At 35.8% G+C, this 9,635-nt stretch overlaps 1 long non-coding RNA gene across 1 annotated transcript in view; it reads right to left on the bottom strand.

Moving 5' to 3' along the window:
* Nucleotides 1–8,744, bottom strand: part of LOC116087397 — a 35,803-nt gene extending 27,059 nt beyond the window's left edge. The window contains exon 1 of the long non-coding RNA XR_004117421.1: nt 8,500–8,744. This is a non-coding gene — a long non-coding RNA (uncharacterized LOC116087397). The remainder of the gene's footprint in view (nt 1–8,499) is intronic.
* Nucleotides 8,745–9,635: the final 891 nt, after the last annotated feature.

Below are 9,635 nucleotides of genomic sequence, written 5' to 3'. Positions count from 1 at the left end.
TCACATTTAGGTTACTGGATAACTTAAGAAAATCCATGCAATTATTAAAGTAGATCATAGTATCATGAATATTTTTGTGTGTTCTATACCAATGATTACTACTAAACAGGTGCCAGACTAGCAACAGACCTTTTATTCATATTAACCCCTAAATTCCAAAACTAAATGAGATCTATGCTGCATCTTAAAAATACAAAAGGGAACAAATTCAGGGAGAGGAAAAAGAAACCTAAATATGTTTGATTTTTTTCATGCTTTTCCACTCTGATGTATTGCATATTTATTAATAAATAGTAATAATATCTATATAAAGGATCAACATCAACAGGTGATGTCATATTTGTGGCTACTGGAGTGCTATTTACAATAGTTTAGTTATGGAATCAGCCTTGGTGCCTATCCATTCATGAATGAAATTTAAAATTTAAAGAGTGTTACTGGACCATAAAGATGTAAGAAAATGGATAGCCTTGGAAATCACCATGTGGAGAGAAATAAATTAGACTTAGAACAAAAACATCCACATATTTTTTCTTACATATAGAATCAAAGTGAAGATATGAAAGTATAACAGCCACTACAAGAGAAGAAGAAGAAGCCAGGGTTTAGGTGGAGGTATATAAGGTGTGTATGATATGTAGGTTATATAGGGTATATATACCTATATAGGCAGTATATGGGGTAATGGGAAATAGACATGATTGAGGTATGTGATATGCACGTGTGTATATGTCACAGTGATACATTGTTCTGTATAACAAACATGCATTAATAACAAAATTAAGACTAGTGTTTATATAACATAAGAGACAGGAGTACCTCTGGGCTTCACAACTGTTTCACTGATTAAATACAAGCTTCATGATTTTATCCAAGCAAGCTTCTTTTAGATAAATATCATGGACCCAAAGTGAAATATGAATGCTGAAATGGAATTTTCTGTTTCTTAGACTTTTAGTTTTCCCATTTATCTCCACAGTTAAGCAATCAGCCTTACAGTTCCTGAAAACTGTTCTGAAGAACAGTAAGTTCCACTTCCAACCCCAGTTATTGCTCACAGCTTCACAGCCTGTAGCCTACGCCAGGAAGCAGGCAAGCATTCCTTCTCAAAGCAGGTGCAGCAGCCTGACAATAATCCAATAAAAAACCTATTAGCTGGGTCTCCATGACACTCCTGGTATCCATGGGACCCACAATTTCTTTAATGAAGATAATAAATCCAGTCCATTTCCTTCCACAATCACTCCCAATATGGCTTCATTTCCAGGACTGTTCTACTAACCTTTTGATGCTAAATTTTCTCATGAATGCTGAATCACTCTCTAATCTTTGCCACGGAACAAGTGTGGCCCCACTCAGTGAAACAGATCAATCGGCTTGAGTTAGCCAATTGCAATTATCTACTGAGCCGTACTTGCTGATTGCAATTACAGGCTTAAAGCTGACCAAGTACATTTTCAGCATGGATCAGTAGTCAAGTAATGGTAGGTAGTGAGGGAACACAAGAAGTGGATAGTGACCTCTGGACTCACTATGTATATTTCTGAGTGACTTTGTTTATGTAAATGTCAGACCAAGTCAGAAGAATAAGAACTCAGGTGTTCTAGCTCATCCTGTATGCTACTTTGCCTCAGTGCTGCTGTTATTGTCAATAACAGCAATTCAGATGTGACTTTTGGTAGCTAATACTAAATGGCAAATCAACCTGGGATTAAAGATTTTCAGCAAGTATCTTTCACACACACACACACACACACACACACACATATACAAATCAAACTCCCACTGTCCTTTATGAACACTCTTACTAATGAGGCAAATGCATTCCTGCTTGTTAAATGCATGTTGTCTTAATCTTGGTATAATCTACAAAAATAAAGAACTCAAATTTTGCCTTAAAGTTCATATGCAAATTTTATATAAAACATATATATACACTTGTAAAATTTGCTAAAGCAAATTTACCTGTTTATATCTCCTTTGATCTAAATTTCTTTCTATAATTCCTTTTGCTACACTTTTATATTCTCCATTACCTTAGTTATATATTAATTTTTCTTCACAAATTTTCTTGGGCTGTACTTGAGTATGATGACTGGTCAAAATCAAATGAAATTAAAGGTCCTTAACTTTTGTCTTAGAAAATGCTAACACTTTAAGAATATTTACAGGTAATTTTAATACTCCACTTTGTACATAAATGTGAAATTTAAAGCTAAATAAAATGCAATTGGATCTTGATATGCATTGGTGGGGCTAGATCTAGAAAACCTCGCCTAAGGATACCAGAATCCACAATGTTCTAGTCTGTAAATGATCACAGCTTTGCACATAAACTACAGACACCCTCTGCAGGCTTCTGATCATCTCCTCACCACTTAGAATCATACGATGGCTGTAAGTCCTATAGGAGAAGTCGATATACTGATTTTTTAAAGGACTCACTGTTAGGGTAAAAGGTCTATACATGCTCAGTTACTACAGTTACATTTTTCTATAAGTAGTTCTCATGTGTAGCTAGTGAAATCAGAGGATTGTAGCCTGTAGAAATTAAGGGTCATGTGGTCATCACCAGTTGAAAGTTTAAATAGTTCATCACATCCTGACTTAGAACCAACCTTGGACTTTTGTGTCCCATCTTGGCCTAACTTGGCCTTGGCTGTGCCAAAGAAACTGTCATTTCTTAAGACAGTTAAGTGCCAGTTGTTCCCCAGGCACCAGGAGCATTCCATCCTGAAGTCTTGCAAATACTGTTTGCTAGGACCTTTGTATAAAAATTTTGAGCTCCAAGCTATAAAACTGCAAAAATCAATGCTGGATAATTTTTTAAAGTGGTTTGCATTTTCTTTATGTCTTGTGTTTGACGAAAAATATTAAAGTCACTTCAGACTTGTGGTGATTTGTCTTAAACTAACAAAGACATTGGGTAGCCATTAAATGTCTCAAAAAACTGTAAAAACTCAACAGTCACTTACAACTAATAGTCCTCCTGGGGGACTGCTTCTTTATTGAGTCTACAAAATGTGACTAAAAATTATGTGACTGTGATCGTGAGATGGCTCCTGTCAGCCAGCACTTGCCGGCATCCACCATAGTATCTGGGTTTGGTGAGTGACTATGGAAGGATCCCCAGGTGGGGCAGTCTCTGGATTATCCTTCCTGTATTGCATTACTGATGAAGAGACTAAATCTTGAGGGTTAGTAATATGTCTTTGTTTTCAGTATTTGGTAGTAGGCTTAAAATTCAAACTGTCTTGTCTGAATCTGAAGTTTAAATTTTTGATTATTATTATTATTGAGTTCAGAATGAAAATTAAAATTGAGCATCATTTAATCCAATAATTGCTTTCTAAATAGAAATGTTCTCAGTTTTCCAAAAATCCAAAAGGGTCACCTACTGTGTGTTTAAAGGATTCACACTCTCCAATGAAACTGAAACTTCTCTGTCGTATACATCATAGATATCTCTATAGCATCTGTTTAGCTATTGAAAACAGATACTTCAACACGCTTTTTCTTTATGTTAGTGTATTAGACATAGGGAAATATATGATGTATTCTGAATATAAATTTATACAATACACACATGTATACACACAAACACACACATACACACATACATACACAGACATACATACACATACACACATCAACACACACATACATCAACACACACATACATCAACACACATATATACACATAAACACACACATATACAATCAACAAACACATACACACATACATACACACATGTACACACATACACACATACACACACAAATATACATATACACACACATACATGCACACACATACATATATACACATATACACACGCATACATGTACATTTATACACACAGTTACTTGATCACCTGATGGCCCTCTTGTCTGTTGCCCTTCCTTCATTTGCTGCCCCCCTCCCGAGAGACTCCTTTCTCTCCCTACCCTTGTCCCTTCTATCAGTCCCATTTTTCAAATATACAGCTAGCAAAGAGCTTTGGTTTTTGTGTGTTTTGTATTTTTTAACCATTTTCTTTGCTGTGCAAAGGCTTGTTACTGCATGTACTCTCATTTGTCAACTCTTGGCATTGTGCCCTGAGTGATGGAGTTCTTTCCTGAAAATCCCTGCCTAGACCTGTAACTTGAAGTATTTTCCCCTTTCTTTTTCTCTAATAGTTTCAGAGCTTTAGATTTTAAGGTTTTCCACACCTTTGGAGTTGACTTTTCTACAGGGTAAGAGATAGGAATCTAGTTTCAGGCTTCTCGTTGGATTCTCCCAACACCATTTTCAGTCTCCTGCCAATGTATGTTTTGGTTATTATTTTTTTAAGATTAAGTGATTATAGCTCTGTAGGTTTTTTTCTCACTCTTCTTCCTATTATCTTTTTCTCAGTATGTGAGGGCTGAATCTTAACAGGATTTGATAGAATGCTTAATAGATTGAATTTGAATTTGATTCATTCCAAGTGATTTAGTAGTAAGAGTTGTTCTGATACACCAAATTATCAATTTAATAAACACTGAATATCTATTATTGATTCTTCTCTAAGCAAAAAGTCTAATGTGACCTGTTAAATTCTTTTTTGTTTACATAGATATTAACTATACACTCCACGCAAGTGAAGACAATTCAGGCTTACGACAATTGAAAGCAATTGAAGACAATTGAGGTTTAATGAAATTCACTGAGTATGCAGAGGTACCAAAAGCAGCCTTCTTCATCCTGGAGACGATCCCGAGGTCTCTTTCGAACAGAAAAATGATAAGAGCAAAGTACCAATGCTCTAGTTTGCTTTCTGCTGTAATAAAAACCATAACCAAGAGCAACATGAAGAGCAAAGGGCTTATTTTGCTTACATATCCCAAGTCAGAGTTCACTGAGAGAGAAAAATCAAGGCAGGAAGTTAAGACTGGAACCCAGAAGCTAGAACTGAGGCAAAAGCCATGGAAGAATATTGCCTACTGGCTTGCTCTCCATTGCCTGTTTAGACTTACGGAACCTACAACCATTTGCCCAAACTAAAGTGGCCTGAACAACTTCATATTAATTATCAATCAATAAAATGCCCCATACACTTGCCAAGAGACTACTCTACTGAGGACACTTTCTCAATTGAAGTTTCCTTGTCAAAAGTAACTCTAGCATGTGTCAAGTTGACAAAACAATCAAACAAACAAAGAAATAACAACAAAACAAAAACAGAAACAAAATAAAAAATCAAAAGCAATATGACCAGTACAACTGACTTGGAATCATTCATCGGGGGAAGGATCCACAGTGCAGTAACCCTGAAAGCCTTGGAAGTTGACAGGGGCTAGGAGTGCATGTCAGTCTGCTTGGATATAAAGGAAACTAAAAGGCAATGGATTGAGTTCTTTTTTTTCTTTTTTTCTTTTTTTTTTTTTTTTTTTTTTTTTTTTTTTTTTTTTTTTTTTTTTTTGTTTTTGGTTTTTGGTTTTTTCAAGACAGGGTTTCTCTGTGTAGCCTTGGCTGTCCTGGAACTCACTCTGTAGACCAGGCTGCCCTTGACCTCAGAAATCCACCTGCCTCTGCCTCCCAAGTGCTGGGATTAAAGGTGTGTGCCACCATACCCGGATGTTGGATTGAGTTTTAATGAATTCATAAGTTTACTAAATTCCAAAGATATCTAGAAAATTAATATGTGTAGTCTCATGCTAATTCTTTTAAGAAAAAAAGAGGAGGCAAGATAGTCATTATATAGATGCTAATAATGGATAACTTAAACTTCAGAGAGCTCATGCAGCATCCAAGGCCAAAAGTAGAAACAGAAGTGTAAGAGTTAACATTAGTGATAATTCAAAGGAACCCATGTTTGAATACAAGGATACACAGGTAGAAGTTAAGCACCTTTGTAAGCTTTCTGTCTTGGGACAAGGGAAAACTGTGATTGTCATTTATTGATGAGAGTTAATTCTAGAAAGAAAAGTCTGTTTCCCATTTATTTACCATGTACACTATGTTAATTTTCCAGTAACTACCCCATTAACAAGATTCCTTCTCTTCTGAACAAACTTAATTTTAACATACTTGCCTGCAAATGTTTTTTGTTTGTAAATATTCAATGTACTTTCTAACAGCAATAATTTTCTACCATCAAGAATAAAAGAACCATTGTGTTTTTGTTTTCTAGTTGAATATTCATGGGGAATTTGGCTAACAAATGTAAGTTACAATTTTTTAGTAGATATTATTTTGCATGAGGAACAAAAAGAATTAAAGACATTGAAGAGAGTTTGTAAGATTATTTTTGTTTCTATTGTTTTGGAAAATGCTATTGCAAGTTTAGAATCCCAATTGTAGTTTTCATTATTTTTCTTTACCAAGTTTTTCTAAACTTTTTGAGCATGTTTCATTTTGAAGAAATCTGGGTTCATATTAAACATTCATTACTGTTGCTATTTTAAGATCCTTTGTTTCAGTTTATAATGCAACAATCCTCTCTATTCCATAAGAGTGATTTTTGTATTTGGAAAATGTCAAAATAGTCATCATAGTATTGGAAATAGATTTTATACTACCTTAGATATAATGTGACAGTGAGAGGGAGGGAGGGATGTAGAGAAGGAGGGAGGGAAGAAGAGAGAGAGAGAGAGAGAGAGAGAGAGAGAGAGAGAGAGAGAGAGAGAGAGAGAGAGAGCTAATTCCAGCACTAGGAGGGTGAGACAGAAGGATCATGAGTTTAAGGCCAAATGGACTACATAGTAAGATGCTGTCTAAATAATAAATAAAGTAAAAATTTCTTGACATTTAGAGCTCATCCATTTAGCCTCAATTGAAGGACATGGACAAAAATAAAATGTGTGCTTCTGATTGCTCCATGCTCTTTCTACTTGAAGTTAAATTTTGCTGACATCTGTGCAGAAACAGACAGATTGATCAATGGAATAGAACTGAAGACTCAGAAATAAGCCCACAAACTTAAGGACACTTGATCTTTGACAAAGGAGTCAAAAACATTCAATGGAAAAAAAGAAAGCATCTTCAATAAATGATGCTGGTGTAACTGGCAGTCATATATAGAAAAATGAAAATAGATCCATATTTGTCACCTTGCACAAAACTTGAGTCCAAGTTGATCAAGGACCTCAACATAAAACCAGATACACTGAATCTAATAGAAGAGAAAGTGGGAAAAAGCCTTGAACTCATATGGGGAAAAATTTCCTAACCAGAACTACAGTGACTCAGGCTATAAGATCAAGAATTGACAAATGGGACCTTATGCAACTACTGAAAAACTTCTGTAAGGTAAAGGATATAGTCAATAGGACAAATCAACAACCTACAAGATTGAAAAAAGTTCACTAACCCCACATCTGATAGAGGGCTAATGTCCAAAATATATAAAGAACTCAAAAAGCTAGCCTCCAAAAGACCAAACAACCCAATCAAAAAATGGGATATAGAGCTAAATATCGAATTCACAACAGAGGAATCTTGAATGACAGAGAAGCAATTAAAGAAATGTTTAAAGTACTTAATCATCAGGGAAAGACAAATCAAAATGACCCTGAGATTCCGTCTTTGACCAGCTAAGATCAAGACCTCAGGAGACAGCACATGTTGACAAGGATGTTAAGAAAGAGGCACACTCCTCCATTGTTGTTAGGATAGCAAACTGGTACAACCACTCTGGAAATCAATTTGGAGGTTCCTCAGAAAGTTGGAAACAGATCTACCTGAAACTCTGCTATACCACTCTTGGACCTAAAAGATGTCCCATTATACCACAATGGCATGTGCTCCACCATGCTCATGGCGGCCTTATCTGTGATATCCAGAAGCTGGAAGCAACCTAAATATCCTGAGACAGAAGAATGGATACACAAAATGTGGTTCACTTACACAATAGAATACTATTCAGCTATAAGAATGAGGACATCATGAGTTTCACAGGCAAATGGATGGAATTAGAAAACATCATCCTGAATGAGGTAACTCAGACCAGAAAAATTCCTTCTAAAGCAGTCTTTGAGAAGGTAAACATATTACTTCCTTTGGTGGACCCAGGTAAGGCCATCTTCTTAAATTTAGGAGGTAGGAAGCAGATGCTCGCCTGGTTTAATGCTGAATGATTTCACATGTACTGTGCCTGCTCATCATTAACAGATTGTGCACTTTTCTCTGGGTGAAAATCTTATTTCCAGCTTCAAACATAATTCCTGAGATTATAAAGATGAGACAAATGGATTCTTAGGAAATAGCTAGTCTAGTCAACACAGCCAGACAAGAAGCACCCTACCTTCCTTCACTTTGTGTACACAGCAGACTGTGGCTCCTTACAGCCTACATGGCCAAGGAGACTCCATCAAAATATTTCAAATTTTTGTGGCTCACTATGGTTCCAACTCTGGTTGGGCACAATTAGGATATACTATTCATCTTCCTTTGTATCAAGCCAATATATATGTATATATGCATAATATATAAACATCCATATTAACTAGTAAATCAAATATGAGTCTGTTACCTACCTTTATAGTCTTCTTTTTGTATTGCTATAAGAGATGCGAGGCTGGACTGAACAGTGTGCGTTTGAGGAAGCAGGAAAGGTTTCACAGTCACCTTCAAAGGAACCTTCATAGATGCAGACACAGAAGCAGAGAAAGAAGGTGAAGACAGTTATCACAGAGCAACGTGTCCTCAGGAGGCTGGTGCACCAATTATCAGCCATCAACAGGGAGAGTATGACATGGTCTATCATCACTATGTTAAATAAATCCAGACATTTATATGAAGGCGATCCAAGCAGGAAGTTGTCTCTCATGTAAGTGTGCTCATGTAAAGATTAGCATGTATTTGGAGAAGTCGATGTGACATGCTATAAAGGGAACTGCATTATAGAGCCTGTGACATAAGGTAACTAATCTTATGCCTATTTTCTCATCTTTAAAACAGAATTAATAATGTTTGTCCCTTCTCTCTTAAAACAAAAAAGAAAGTCATTTAAGATGAAATGTATGTGATACTGTGAAAAACACTAGAAAAAATGTCAGAAATTATTGTCTAATTTAGTTATTGGCATTTAAACAAAAATGTAATTATCTGAAGACGTGCATGATACTCGCATGAGTCACCTGTTGTCAAATGCCTTTCTTCCAAAGCCTCATCTTCTGAATGAGGGTGCACTTAGTAGGTATAATAAAGTGTATCAAAAGATGAGTCTCTCCTCTCTTCCTTTAACTTCCCACAATTCTGCATTTGAGAAATGTCCAGAAAAAAAATCAACTTGAAACTGTCTACTTGGTGCATCTCCTTCTTTAACATGAAGTGAAATATATTTTAATTATAATTTTTCTCAATGACTGATGCAGAAGAAAAAAATTGATTCATAAAATGTGATAGATGAGTCAGGTTGCAAACCAACAGTGTCTTAGAATTTATTCATTAATTAAGTTAGTAATTTAATACCAGGATTGTATCCAAGTCATTTAGAAAATGACTCCCCTTTCTTGTGATTTAGATCCACTAGTTAATTGGTTTTTCTGCCTGGCTGATTGTCAGTAGCAAAGCCTACATCACCTATAACTAACATGTCCACAAACAGAGCAAAGTAACCAGTTTAATCAGCTGGACTTGGTAGTTCAGGGGCATCAAGCTTTGTTCACAT

This window comes from Mastomys coucha, unplaced genomic scaffold, assembly GCF_008632895.1.
Source record: "Mastomys coucha isolate ucsf_1 unplaced genomic scaffold, UCSF_Mcou_1 pScaffold13, whole genome shotgun sequence".
Lineage (NCBI taxonomy): Eukaryota > Metazoa > Chordata > Mammalia > Rodentia > Muridae > Mastomys > Mastomys coucha.
This window is presented reverse-complemented; position numbering and strand designations above follow the sequence as displayed.